A 15,834-nucleotide genomic window follows, 5' to 3' on the forward strand; every position below is an offset into this window, starting at 1 on the left:
TCTAACCAATCCACTAGAACTACCATTTGATAACTGCAGTTTTATTTTCCAGACACTCCCTTGTACCTCAGAAATGAATTAGGCGTGGTCTTTTACAGAAAGTCAAAAGGCCCACTTCAGTCCCATCTCTGCCACTATATTGAACTTAAGTCTCTTAAATTCTCTGAGTTTCAGTTTTCTCATCTGCCATAAGAACCTCACTACCTACCTCAAAAACTTTTTGTATTGAACAAAAGGTATACGTCCCATATAGCCATTCTCCAATTTGTACCAGGTATCCCCAAATCAAAACTACCTAAAGATCAAGATAGTTGATGTATCTTGAGTGCATTCACTAGAAATCATAGCTCAAAAACTCTCACCCATGTGTTTCCTTCCTCTGATCAGTGAGCAGATGCAGTTAACTCAAAGCAAAGGTATGTAATGAAATAGCATAGTAAGTGTAATGGTAAGAGAATCTGAAGATCTTCCCTGTGCCTTAAAGGGCCTCATTTGGAGCTTAACAAGAGAAGTTTGCTTAGGAGAGGCATGTTTTTCAGGAAGGCCCACACCTTTTGATACTTTGTAATTAGGCAGTGGGTGACAAAGGAGATATGTGTGTGTATATACACATTGTGTGTGTATGTATGTATATATTATGTATGTATACTCTGAGATGAGGTTTTGCTTTGGGGCTCACTTATGGGAAGAATTTTGTGATTTGGCCAGATGAGACTCTGGGTAGCCATTGAACACCTCCCCCACCCCTTTGAAAATCCAAATGTTGATGCTTCTTTCTGTGGTAACTATGTTTATGTAATGGTCAGACAGCTAAAAGTCCTGTCTATTGGTCTGTTGAATTGTGTTATTTTCTGTCTGTATTTTTTGTCTGCTTGTAATTTCTGTTTGTATTGTCTGAAGTTTGGGCTGCTGACTTTTTCTCCTGAACTAAGTGAGTGATATATGTTTGATTAAAATAAGATTGTTAACCTTTTTTTTGAGTGACTTTCCTTTAGAAAAGCAGATCAAAGAACCTGTGCTAGCAGCCATCCTGTGTATGTTGGGGTGTTTGCCATTACAGTAAGACAAGCAACGATGAAATATTTTATCCACAAACCTAGGTACATTTTCCTGTAGGCTAACACATTTGAACAATACATGTGGCTGTGGCATACACATTAAAGGATAACTAGTGCCTTTGATGTTATGGAACTTCAGTCTTCTGGCGGTGTCATCATTCTGCTCCTTCTGGATCTCTCCCCTCCTGATGGTCTCACATGGTGTGGAGTCTACATTGGATGTTTAATACCTGCTGGGCATTGCTCCCTACCAGCCTCACATGGTCACTATTCAACATTCCTCCACTGCTCATGTGGTGGCTACTCATTGGTGCCAGGTATGGCTCCACTGGGCCTGAGAATGTGGAGTTTTTCTCTGCTTTCAGCTTCTAGCTTCAGACGAATTCTCCTTCCTTGTAAGAGGAGGAGCAGACTCTACCTTTTAGTCTAAAGCCTAGAGGCTTTTCTGTGATAACTTTCCAGTAAGACAAAAGCCCTTATGTACCCAATCATCAGACCAAAAGAAAAATCCTACAGTGACTTTCTCCTGTAAGAAATGATTTCTCTGTCTTCACGCCTTGCTTAGAATGCATGTTCTTCTCTGGAAAGAGACTCTTGATTCTAAGTCAATCTGGAACACAGAGGCACAGCTAGCACAGATAATTAGCATTCTCAGGCTTGAATTTGTCTCTTTTTTTCACCTCTACTTCCTGGTCACTGAGGACTACCTCTCTATCAGAGGCCTCATTCTGACTGGTGAACAGAAAGTCCCTATACTTAAGTTCATGGAGTTTAATGTCCACACTCAGCTTCCTTTAAAGACTACTCTTCCCCAAAACCACCAAAGTCTCTTGGGAGTCTACCAGTTTCCTAATTACATCCTGCACACAAGTGTGACATCTTTGGTCCTTTAAAGCTCTAAGTTGATAATCTTATATTACTTGGAAGAAGGAAAAGAGACAGGAACAATACCAACCCCAAGAGGAGAGGTCATAACTTCCTTATACCTAGCTACATTCCTGATTTTTCATATGTGTTACTATTGACTCATTTCAGTTATATCCAAATCTTCATGATCCTATTTGGGGCTTTCTTGGCAAAGGGGCTGGAATGATTTGCCATTTCCTTCTCCAGTCAATTTTACAGAGGAGGAACTAAGTCAAACAGAATTAAGTGACTTGTCCAGGGTCACACAGCTAGTAAGCATCTGAGTCCAAATTTGGACTCATGAAGAGGAGTCTTCCTGATTCCAAGCCTAGTGCTCTAACTAATGCATTACCTAGCAGTCCTTTCATACACGTGTGGCCCCTAACTCTTTCAAAGGCTTTAAAACTTTGCTACAGTATGATGTATGTAAAGCACCTGAAAACTATATCTCAGTCATATATCAACGTGAGCTATAAGCAGTCATAAGAATAGTTCTCCACCAAAAAAGTAGGGATATGTTAATAGCTTTTTATTTTTAACTGAGATGGCTGTAAAGCTTAAGTAAGAAGTAGATATAGCAAATAACTATATTTGACAAGAAGAATTTACATTGGATGTCCTATACTTTCATTTTCTAGAAATTCTTTTTGCTTCCCAAAGGGAGCTCTGAGAACGCTCTGCTGAATAGCAATGTATGAGGGCAGAGAGATACAATATACATGAGATCCACCGTAATGAAAAAAAAGCCATGGCAAAATGAAATGTTAACATCATTTCCATTAAAGAAGATATATAAATATTCAAGCAAAAATACACAAGAAGAATGAAGCCTCTATGCACAGCTTTATGGACTTCTATCATTGGGTTTTTTGAGCCACCAGCAGATAGTGAAGTAGATAAATAAATCCAAATCTTTTTCAGTGCTTGTGATAAGTGAGAAAAGAATAAAACACTTTATTTTCAAATAAAGCAATTTGCTAAAAAGGACCTCCCTACCAAAGAGAGGTTTTCATTTGAAAGGGTTAAATCTCATTGGCAACCAGTGAAAAATGCTTAATAAATTCTCAACTAAAGAGAGAAGGAGGGGTTAGAACAGGCTGCAGCAGCAAAAGGAAGAAACAACTCCATTTTGACAGCAGTGAACAAGAAAGCAAGTGGGTGACTGAGCATTTTTCACTGTGACTGACAAGGTCATACATGGGAGTTTTGCAGGCATGCAGAAAATGTGGGGAATACACCCTTCATTTTCTACCCTATTTTCCTAAGGTTTTGCTTTGCCTTGGTCTTTATTCCATTCTTCCTCATGAATTATAATTGTCTTGTTCATATACAAGTTTGGAAAGAAGGGTTGAGGTACAGGAGACAGAAAACTACATCTAGAGTCAGAATAGGACAGGATTCACTTTCAAGTTCCTATACAAACTAGTTATGTCATATGGCAGGTAAAAGATGAAATGACAGAGGAAACAAAGCTTTGAACTTCCAAGCATATCAATTTATTAAGACATGCATGCCAATTGTCCAACAAATTGGCACCAGACCCCTTCTTCAGTTTAGGGCTAGACTCTGCATATAGGGGGAGGCAGATTTTTATACATTAAAAACAATTAATCAAATAAGACCAATTAATTAAAAGGAAACAATATAATATTAGATAATCTGATTTCTAATTGGAGGAAAGATTAGGGACTTTCCAAATTGAGAGGGGGTGAGCGAACAGGTACAATTCCCTGAAATTAAAAAAGAAAAAGAAAAAGAGGTGTCTTCCTTCCCTTAAGTGTCTTTGAACAATCAAAGGAATATGGAACTGATTGATCAGTATGGGGCCAGTTTTCAGGTAAGACACAGGGATTGCTTGAGATGGATAATCGTAGGAAAACTCTTTGCATCAGTCTTAGGATCTGACTGGGTTTCTGGTCAGCATAACCTAGATCCTTGGTTAAAGGTCTCTAAACAACAGGTTGAGGTGATCCAGCTCCCCAGTCATGCAGGGCTAGGTTCAAACAATAAAATAAGGTTTGCACCCAATTTACATAGTTGAATGACATTTTCTCACAAGGCAGAAGTTGGACTAGACCCATAATTGAATGGAAAAAGAACTGAGCTAGCTCCAGAACTGAATCACAAGATGGAGTCCATGGAGTTCACTCAATTTTCACAACTGACTTTTTTTTTTCCCACAATTAACGTCTTGTTGCTCTAATACCCTTTTTCCATCAGTTGTGCTAAGGAAATCATTCAACTTCACTGAAACTCAATTTCTCCTTCTGTAAAATGGGTTATTAATACTTCTAGAAACTACTTCCTAGTGCTGTTGTAAGGAAAGCAGATTGTAAATCTGAATGTGTTATAAAATTACAGGCTACTGTATAAGTAGGAAATTGGAAGGAACATTGAATTCTATATCACATGAAAATGTTGGATAGTTTTTAAGCTTCCTGCAAAACCAGGAACTACGTATATTCTCTGAATGATATGTAGAATAAAAGTCTGTAACAGTTCGTTGTTATGGGAGGTATAAATTGAGTCAATAATTATGGATATCAATTTGGAATTATGCAGAAAAAAGCAACTAAATTATCCTTATAATTTATAGACCTAACAATTTCACTAGTGGTCATATACCCCCAAGAAAGTGAAAGACAGAAACAAAAGTCCAACATATTCCAAAGTATTTATCATAGCAGCATTTTTCTGTCTTTGTAAATGAAAAGACCTGGTAACAAAGTAGACATCTGTCAATGGAGAAATGGCTGAACAAATCATGTTTTATTAATGCAATGAAGTATGATATTCTGCACACAAATATGAGGAATTTAGAGATTAATTATAGCTAACATTTGTATAATGATTTGAGATTGGCAAAGTGTTTCACATACATTACATTTGGTCTTCAAACAGCCTTGTAAAACTGGTGCTCATTTTACAGATGAGGCAACTAAGACTGAAAGAAAAACTTATCCAGCATCACATAGGTAGGAAGAATAACCCGGAAGCAGTGGCCCCAGGGGGAGAAGATCCTGAGTGGGGTTATTCGAAGTGTCAAGAAGAATGGAGAGTGGAAGGTCCTTGTCATGGACTGCCCCAGCATGTGGATCCTGTCTTCCTGCTGTAAGATGTCAGACATTCTAGCTGAGGGCATCACCATTGCGGAGGACATTAAAAAGTGCAGGGAACCCATTCCCAGCTTGGAAGCCATTTACCTGTTGAGCCCATGTGAGAAGTCTGTCCAGGCTCTGATCAATGACTTCCAGGGAAACTTTACCTACAAAGCTGCCCACATCTTCACAGACACCTGTCCTGAGCCCCTTCTCCTTGAACTGGGCCAATCGAGGCTGGCCAAGGCTGTGAAGACGCTGAAGGAGATTCACTTGGCTTCAAGTCCCAGGTGTTTTCCTTGGACACCGTCCATAGTACTTATAAGTTGTACTGCCCCTTCCGGGCCAGTGCAAGGATTCGGCAGCTGGAGAGCTTGGCCCAGCATATTGCTACACTCTGTGCCACCCTGCATGAGTATCCTGCTATTCACTACCAAAGGGGACCTGAGGACACTGCCCAGCTTGCCCATGCTGTCCTCACCAAGCTCAATGCCTTCAAAGCAGACAATCCCAGCCTGGGGGAGGGCCCTGAGAAGATGCAGTCCCAGCTGGTGATTGTGGATCAGGGCTCAGACCCTGTGTCCCCTTTGCTGCATAAGCTCACTTTCCAGGCCATGGCCTATGACCTTATGGACATCCAGCAGGACACCTACAGGTATGAAATAACGGGTTTGAATGAGACCAGGGAGAAGTCTGTGCTGCTAGATGAGTATGATGAGCTGTGGGTGGAACTGAGGCACATGCACATTGCAGATGTGTCCAGGAGGGTCACAGAGCTGCTGAAGACCTTCTGTGAGAGCAAGAGGCTGACTACAGATAAGGTCAACATAAAAGACCTCTCCCACATCCTGAAGATGATGCCGCAATATCAGAAGGAACTCAACAGTTACTCAGCGCAGCTGAACTTGGCTGATGACTGCATGAAGCACTTCAAGGGCACCGTGGAGAGGCTGTGCAGCATTGAGCAGAACCTGGCTTTGGGCACAGATGCAGAAGGGGAGAAGATTAAGGATGCCATGAAGCTAATTGTTCCTGTTCAGTCCCCCCATATGGCAAGATCCGTATCTTCCTACTCCACATCTTGCTTCAGAATGGAGTAACCGAGGAGAATCTGGCCAAGCTTACCCAACGTGCCAATGTGCAGGCACATAGAAACCTCATCCAAAACCTGGAGCAGCTTGGGGCCACAGTCACCTTTGCCACGGGCCCCTAACAGAGGAGATCGAAAAGAGAGGTTGGAGCCAGCCTACCAACTATCCCACTGGACACCCTTCATCAAGGACGTGATGGAGGATGCTGTGGAGGACAAACTGGACCAAAAACTGTGGCCCTTTGTGTCTGCCCCTGCCCCTGTCTCCAGCTCCCAGACTGCTGTCAGCGCCCACTTTGGTCACTGGCACAAGAACCAAACTTCAGTAGAGTCTTCCCGGGCTGGGCCCCGACTCCTGGTTTACATACTGGTGGTATGGCTACGTCTGAGATGCAGGCAGCCTATGAGGTGACCCAGGCCACCGAAGGAAAGTGGAGGTGCTCATTGGTTCTTCCCACATCCTCACTCCCACTCAGTTCATGGATGACCTCAAGAGTCTGGACCAGAAGCTGGAGGACATGCCACTGACTTGAGTCCAGGGAAGCTTGATACATTCCCTTCCCCTGTACCCAACAGGTAATAAAATCCCATCAACCCCCAAGCTCAAAAAAAAAAAGATCAGTAAATTCTGAGTCACTGAGAAACCAATAATGGTCCTAGAAAACAGAAAATGAAACATACTCAACTACCATTTATTAAATGTCTTCTATGTGCCAGGGATAGTGCTGAATTCTAGAGATAAAAAAAAGATACCAGTCCCTGCTTTCATGGAATTCACAATCTAATAGAGGCAGAATGATGAATATAATATTAGATGAAGTCACTCTCTCAGATACTGTTTAAGCAATTGTTAACATTTTTGGTTGATACAAAGGAAGTTCTGGACTTGGGCGGGGGGGGGGGGAGATATTAGAGGTAAGAGTATTTCTGGAAATGGCTGATATTAAGCCAGAAGGCATCAATAAAACATTTTTCATCTAATTGAATGGCAAGTACTCTGAGTGACCAGTATATTCTCATTAAATGATTTAATTTCATGTTCTTTTAATGAACACTTACTAAACAATCAGCATGTAAAGTAAACCTCATGTGGCAAATTTATGAGAAAACAGAGCCAAGAACTATGCAGAATGGGCAGGCATGGATGGGTTACTATGCACATCAATACCACCTTGATGAGAGTTCAGATCCACTAGGGTACTGGGGCTATGCATGACACTCTGATAGGTCCTAGGGGTACCAAAAAAAAGTCCTTTTCCTGAAGAAATATCCTGTGGATGATATTACATATTGCTTGTCTGCTAGAGGTATCACCTTCTACCCCATTATACCCACTCTGAAGACGCTGACATAGCAGAAAGAACAATTAATTTAGAGTTCAGGAGACTAGGTTCTGGCTCTGGTTTTGCCACTAGCTAGTTATTCGACTGTGATAAAAATCATTAACCTCTCTAGAACTTTGTTTCCTTAGTCTATAGAATGTTGTTTATTTTCCATTGTCATCTTTGAGATGATGACATGAGGAAAGTGATGCCACAACAAACAAGTGAATTGGATTTAAGTGAAGGAGGGCTGTGCAAAGTCACCAGCCTCACTTTCCCCTCCAGAGCCATCTGGATCCAGTGGCCAGATATAGATGAGGATGTCTGGAGATGGCCCTGGATGCAGTAAAAGACAGCCTTTTTTTTTTCTTTTTGGAGGGGGGAAGGTAGGGCAATTGGGGTTAAGTGACTTGCCCAAGGTTACATGGCTAGTTTTTGTGTTAAAGACCTTGGCCTTTTTGAGCTAAGGTCTTTAACAGATCTCAGTTTGACTGAGGCAATGCCCATTCAGTAATTTAGACTAGGTAAGAAATAAGGTAGAAAATGTCTTCTTTTACCTAATTTAAAAAAAAAATCAATCTAGGGGCAGCTAAGTGGCACAGTGAATAAGAGCACCAGCCCCAGAGTTGGGAGGACCCGGGGTTGGGCCTCGAACACAAAAAACAAGCACAAAAAACAAACAAAAAACTGGCCGTGTAACCTTGGGCAAGTTACTTAACTGGGAGGGGAAGATTGCTATTTACATTCACTCTGAGCCAATCAGGTCCCAAACAATCACCCAGTGGGGCTTGGTCTGGAACCTATTTTTGGCCAATCACTGAGAGCCAAGAGTGATCTCGCTTTAAGGCATGGTCCTTAAGAAAGAAATCTAGCCCTTAAATCCCAAGATATCTTGTGAGGTTTCAGCAATCAATTACATTCCTTGGGCAGAGAACCTGCAGATAAGGTTATGATACTCTATGTGGACAGAGAGAAGGGAAGGGAAGAGAAAGAAGAAAGGAAGAAAGAATGAGGGGTGGGGGGAAGGAAGGGAAGAAGGAGCTGTGTTGCCCAACTGGTCAGATTCAGTTCGGTCCCCAGTTGTTTCTCCTTCATTCTTTTTAGTAACAATTTTTTTTTAAATGAACTTAAATATATATATATTTAAAGCAATCGGGGTTAAGTAACTTGCTCAAGGTTACACGGCCAGTTATTTCTGGGTGTGTTGCTAAGTATCTGAGCCCAGATTTGAACCCCAGGTCATCCCAACACTGGAGCCAGTGCTCTTACTCGCTGAGCCCCCTGGCCGCCCCTAATTTTCCTTCATTCTTGAAGAGAATCATGACACTGGGAAGGTGATACCACGACATACAAGTGAATTGGATTTACGTGAGGGAGGGCAGTGCAAAGTCACCAGACACAGATACTTCTTTGGAGCTGTTGAGATTTAGGTTTAGATTTAGAGGTCCAGGGACCACAAAATAACGACCTGCGGGGTCCTGCCTAAATGAGTTCAACTCAAGCCTTCTCTCAATCAAAGTAAAACAGAGTTTATTAAAGATTTGCCATAATGGCATAATAGACTCTTGAGGAGCCTAAGTATTTGTGACACTTGTATTAACCAGCATGCCAGAACATTCTGACAACAGACTGAGTCTGAGCTAGATTGAATCTGAGCACCTTCATGGAGGCAAGATGAATCTTATATACAGAAAGACTGTGGGAGGGATCTAGAGGTGGTCTAGTAGTCTGGGATGATGTGAAGAGGGATCCAGGGAGGATCTTGATGGGACTGAGGTCAGACTCCAGGAACCAAGAGAATGAGATTAAGGGTGGGAAGTAGTTGAAGGCTACCTGGAGATATAGGATTAAGGATGGGAAATAGACAGGGACAATCTGGACAATGGAGAGCTAGGCTAGGTTAAGAGATAAAGATTTGGGAATTGTAATAATGGAAGACTTATGGACTCAGGCTAAGGACAGATGAAGTGGGAAGATTCAAGGGGATTCCCAGAGCCTATACCCCCTCAGAGTCATCTGGGTCCAGTGAAAATATAGATCAAGATGACTGGAGATGGCCCTGCTGTGTAGCCCTGCTTCTTAAACTTTGGGTCGTGACCTGTGGAGTCACATAACTAAATGTGGGTGTCTCAAAAAATTTGGCAACAGTAAAAGTTTTCTGAATGCAGAATGACCAAAAATTAATTCAAAATCAAATGTGTAATGAATCTGAGGTGTTTCTGGCAGTGTTTGCCTGTGCTGCATCTTCACTGCAGCCTTGGTTCTGCAAACTTTGTACTATGCATGCCATCACACCATGCAATGCCAACTATTGCTGCCAGAAACACCTCAGCACAGATTCAAGCCATGTTATGTTATATTAAGACATGTTATGATTGCAACTTTTTTACAAAGTTTTCTGCTCTTGCAGAAATATAATAGTTTAATTACAGAAAATAAAGATTTTTAATACTTTCCTACGATCATTCCTCAGCATATAAGTATCAAATTAGTATATCTTTGGATTGTATTGTGTTAGAATGTTTGATTTTAAATATTGCTGTTATCTCCTTTTTTCAGAAATATAAGCATTTAATTGCAGCAAGGAAAGGCTCTTTAATAATTTTTCTTCACCAGCAGTGCTATATGTGTATGTAAGTGTGCTTAATTTTTTTTAATTAAGCACAAATATAGTTTTATAATCTAAAGCTAGTATTTATTTGAGAAATTATTACCAATGTTTATTTATATTTTGGGACAAAAATATTTTCAGTTATGAATAAGTGGCTAAATTTAGACAGAAGAGGTAAAAATACTGATGACAATGTGGTAGAGTCTTCACTCCCAGGTACACCTAAATTGACAAGAAAAAGAAAATATGTTGAATCATTTTTGCAATATGGATTTACTTCTAATAATGATGGTATGGGAAAAAACTCTTTGCTTAATTTATAATGAAGTATTTGGCTGTGGAGAGCATGAAACCAGCCAAACTAAAATGTCACCTTAATTACCAAACATATTGCAATAAAGCAAAGGAATATTTTGAACAACTTTTAAAATCTTCAAATAAAGAAAAACAATGTTTTGAGAAACGTGTCAACAAAAAGTATTAACTTGCATCTTACAAAATTTCTTATTTAATTGAAGAAACTAAAAAGACCTACACAATAGAAGATCTTGTGTCAGAAATAAGGGCTCAGACACATTACCCACCCAGAAGCACCTGGCCATGTAACCTTGAGCAAGTTACTTAACCCCAATTGCTTAGGGGTGGCCAGGTGGCTCAGTGAGTAAGAGCACTGGCTCCAGTGTCGGGATGACCTAGGGTTCAAATCCAGGCTTAGATACTCAGCACCACACCCAGAAATAACTGGCCATGTAACCTTGAGCAAGTTACTTAACCCCAATTGCTTAAAAAAAATGTCAGAAATAGTTCATGGGAAAAAGTATGAGGATGAAATTCATAAAATTCCTTTACTAAGTAATACTGTTTCCAAAAGAATTTCTGATATTAGTAATGGCCAATTTCAGAAGCTTATTACCGGGCTTAAGGGCAGTCCAAAGTTTACAATTCAGTTATGTGAAACAACTGATATTTCTAACATGACACAGTTGTTACTTCATGTAAGGTATGTTTATGAAAGAAGCAACATGAGGAATTATTGTTTTGTTGCCCTTTGGAAGGGTACACAAGATAAGAAGATAAATATCTTAAAATATATGAATTTTTCAAAAATGAAGGCTTTCAGTGGAAAAAATGCATTAGAGTCTATACAGACAGTGCTGAACCAATGATGGCAGAGAATGTTGGATTTGTAGGAAAAGTTAAAGTTGGTGGCAATGAACATATCACTTTTATTCACTGCATGATCTCTCAAGAGGCATTTGTAGCCAAAAAAATATCAACAGAGTTAGATGTTGTGCTTAATGATACTATCAAAATCATTGACTTCATTGACTGACACAGTCTTTTATTTTCAAACCTTTGGAAAGACATGGATTCTGATTACAAAAGCTTATTTACTATGTTCAGAGGTAAGGTGGCTCTTAACAGAGTGAAGTTTAAACAGATTATTGAAATTGATGAAATTGAAAGATGAAGTTATACTTTTGAATAAGCAGAAATCCAATTTTGTTAACTTTTTCATAATGATTTATGACTTTCAAAACAGTGTTATTTGTCAGATATTTTCAAAAAACTCAATGATTTAAACATGCTGTTTCAAGGAAAAAATTGTAACATTTATATCAAAAGATAAAATGGAAAGTTTTACTTTTGGAAGAATAGGGTAGAAAACTGTTCTTTAGAAATGTTTACAGATATAGATGTTTTTATAATTGAAGATAACCTTCCCAAAGATTTAATTGTAAGAGATAACTGATCATCTGAAGTGCTTGGAGGCACAGTTGCAGAAATAATTCTCTTCAACTTTTGATTCTACAAAACTAAGTTGGGTTCCTAAACCATACTCAATTGAAATTAAAAATGTCAGTCATCTGCCATTAAAAGTTTAAAAAGAATTTGCCAAGTTATCAAGTAACACAGGTTTAAAATTTAAGCTGCCTAAAAAATTATTAAATGAATTCTGGCTTGGGATTAGAACAGAATTTTCTACAATTTCTGAAGTGACCCTCAACACACTTCTGCCATTTTGTACTATATATTTATACAAAGCAGCACTCTTACCATTAACCATTATAAAATCAAAATATCAATCAACTCTGAAAAATGTTGAAGATGCTCTATATCCTGCAGTATTAAATATTCTACCAAGACTTAATTCTTTATGCAAAAACAAACAAGCACATCCATCTCATTAATATATAAATTTGCTTCCTTCTTTAATAAATGGTAAAATTTTATGTATACCAAAGAAATGTTTTAAAATAAATTTCTTTATGATTTAATATCGATATTTGTTTGATTTGTATACCTATTTTATGTAAGAATTTCTCAGGCAAAAAGGGGTCACAAATGTGAAAAATTTAAGAAGCTGTCCTCTATAGAATGATTGAAACAATTGGGTGGAAATGTTCCCTAACATTACTTTGAACCTTAGCTATGATAATTGAGCAACTGGTCTAAGCTAATTCATTTTCATTTCATTTTCTTTCATGATATGTTTCTTTCATGAGATGTTTTGATGTTTCATTTTCTTTGCATGAGAAATTTAATCCCAATGAAAAGTAGCCATGAAAACGGTCTGAACAACACACCTGTTGAGAGTTAGAATACAAGTTCACCTAGGAGAAAGATGAACTGTGTCTGGGGAGCATCCACTCTACCAGATCACATTACATCTCTTGTGAATACATCAGTTTGTTTTTAAAGGGCTTTCATATTTTCATTGTTTTGTTTACTTTGCATTTACTCTGGAATTAGATACCAAGCACATCACAAGCCATCTCTTCCAAGCAGTATTTATGTAAGGTTGAAGGAGAGGACCAAGCTAAATAGCACATATACCCCTATTGGGATTTCCTGCCTCCCTATCCCTTTGTATTCTCCATGCATCAGAACTTCTGAAAATATGACTGACTGTCTCTATTAGAACTGACCATTTGTCATTTGTTCTAGTCCTCAAATTCCCATGGCTTTCCTGACCATGCTCTAATACTTCCATGCAATTCTACTCTCCTCATACTTTCCCATACTATTCCCTCCTTTCCCCTGAATTGGAGGCACTTGGGTCAGAAGGGCTGAGGTCCCCGGAGATATGATGAAAGCAGCTTGCTTCCAGCTTAGGGGCATGTGAAGTTAAGAGACTCAGGCTCTGTAATCCTCTCACAGCTCGCTGGTGGATGGCAAAATTCAGACCTCAAAGATCTCAGCAGGCTGAAGTAATTGACTGAATAAAAAAAATATTAAATTTAATGGAATACTTGCAAAGTTCTGAACTGCACAATAAAATAACTGAAGTATCTAAATCTTCTGACTCAGACATTCTATTCCTAGACATAGAAGGCAAATGTTTAACAACCAACTCTTTGAAAAAAAAAAGTACAAATGATATACTTTAAAATTTAATTTGTATTAGGAACATTTTCTCCATTATTTTCTAAAGTCTAGAAAAACCACACACAATAAATCAAGCCCTGGTTTGTAGCATTTGCTGATTTGTGATATTCATATTCATACTGAAAGAAAGACATGTGCAATTGAAAGAAAAATTTTTTTTGGTTTACAAATTTATTTTCAATTCACAGAATGAAACCAGCATTTCCATAATACAGTACAATAAAAAAGATGATTTTTTAAAAGATGAAACTGCAAATCTACCATATACAATGTGCTATTCCCTCCAAATATACAAAAAGTTTACTATGTAAATTTCTTTTTTTCTCTTTTTTTTCTTCTCCCCCCACCCACTGCCCTAGAGATAGCTGCCATTAGACACAAAAAGTTATATGTATGTAAAATTATTCTATACATACTTCCATTTATCAGTTCTTTCTCTGGATACAGACAGCATCTTTCTATGTCCTTTATTTTTAATTTGTGTATTTATAATAGTAAAATGATTTACTCACTCAGAGTTGTTCTTAAAACAATATTATGGTTCTGCACATTTCACTCTTTGTCATTTTGTGCAAGTCTTTCCATGTTTTTCTTTTCTTTTCTTTTTTGCTTTTTGGACTTGCCCAAGGTCACACGACTAGGTTTTTTTGTGCTAAGTGTCTGAGGCCAGATCTGAACCCAGGTCCTCCTGACTCCAGGGCCAGTGCTCTATTCACTGTGCCACCTAGCCGCACCCCCCCTATGTTTTTCTAATATCACTGAGCTCATCATTTCCTATTGCTCAGTAGTATTCCATTACAACCATACACTAAATTTAACAATTGGCTTTCTTGAGTGGGTATTAGCTGGCTGAAGAATAACACTGTATATACTGCAGAAAGGTCATTGATAAATAAAAAGTCCCCATATGCACTAATATGTCTATAACAGGAGGTTTTTGGTTTGTTTTTATTTTTTGTGGTAGCAAGGAATTAGAAATAAATTAGATGCCCTTTGAGTGGAGAAAGGCTAAATAAACTGTGGTATGTGAATGTAATGGAATGTTACCATGCTGTAAAAAAATGGCTGATATAATGAATACAGGGAAGCATGGAAAGATTTGTATGACTTGAAGTAGAATGAAATATGCTGAGGTAAGAAAATCAAACTTATTTATGTATTATTATTTATTAAGTAATTACTTAATAAATATTTATTAAGCACCAATTATGTTCCAAGCACTGTGCTAAGCACTGGGGATACAAAAAGAATCAAATGATAGTCCTTTTCTTCAATGAGTTTACATTCTAATAGGAGGAGATAACAGAAGGCAGGCATTAGAATGAATAGGGGTTGGGAAATATTTCCTGTAGAAGGAAGGATTTTAGTTGGAACTGAAAGGAAACCAGGAAGATCAGTGGTTGGAGTAGAGGATTGAAAGAGTTCCAAGCACTGGGGACACCCAGGGGAAATTCCCAGGGCTGAGAGATAGTGTCTAGTCCATGGAATAGCCAGGAGGCCCAATGCCACTGGATTGGAGAGTAAGATGCTAAAAAGACTGGAAAAGTGGGAGGGGGCTAGGTTACTAATGACTTTGAACGCTGAGCAAAGCATTTTGTATTTGATCTTGGTAGCAATAGGAAACTGTTGTATTTTATTGGGTGGGAGGGATGGGGTGACATTATACCTAATGACTACAACACAGAAAGAACAACCACCACAAAACAATAAAAAAAGAATGTTACAAAATTACAAAGAACAAGCTTGTTGCCAAAGAAGGGATTTGAGAAGATGTCTCCTCCTATTCCTTTCCAAAAGAGGAAGATTCATGGGTGTGGAACATTGTATATATTTTCTTTGTTGGAGGGATATATTAATTGTTTTTTACTTATTATTATTCTTTTCCTCTTTCTTTTGAAAATATTCTTTGACTCATGATGGAAAATGCTATCTACATGCAGAGAAAGAACTGATGAAGTCTGAATGCAGATAGAGGCATACTATTTTTACTTTTTTGGTTTTTCTGATTTTCTTCCTTTTCTTCTGTTTCTTCTTTCACAACACGACTAAAGTGGAAATATGCTTTAAGTGATTTTCTTGTTTTTTGGTATACTCATTTATAGCATAGATCTTGCATGTTTGATGTTGATTAGCATCTTATATGTTTGATGTTGATATGCAACACATTCCTGACATCTGCCCCTACATGCAATGTCCATCAGCAAACCTTTCTGGTCAGAAGAAATCATAATGAATAGCCAATTTCCTTAAATATTCCTGTAAGTTCTGTTTCCCCAGCTGACAGCCATAACTAGAATGTAGTAGCTGAGGCTTTGTCCCAGGGTACTGAAATTTAGAGGGCACTGATAGTACTTGCATT

General features: G+C 38.6%; 1 pseudogene; it reads left to right on the forward strand.

Annotated features, from left to right (window-relative positions):
* Nucleotides 1-4,977: 4,977 nt before the first annotated feature.
* Nucleotides 4,978-6,768, forward strand: LOC138142036 (syntaxin-binding protein 2 pseudogene; annotated as a pseudogene).
* The last annotated feature ends 9,066 nt before the right edge of the window (nt 6,769-15,834 follow it).

The sequence above is a fragment of the Petaurus breviceps genome, unplaced genomic scaffold (genome assembly GCF_028583685.1).
Source record: "Petaurus breviceps papuanus isolate PSGF00001 unplaced genomic scaffold, PetGlider_PUasm1.0 90515, whole genome shotgun sequence".
Taxonomy (NCBI): domain Eukaryota; kingdom Metazoa; phylum Chordata; class Mammalia; order Diprotodontia; family Petauridae; genus Petaurus; species Petaurus breviceps.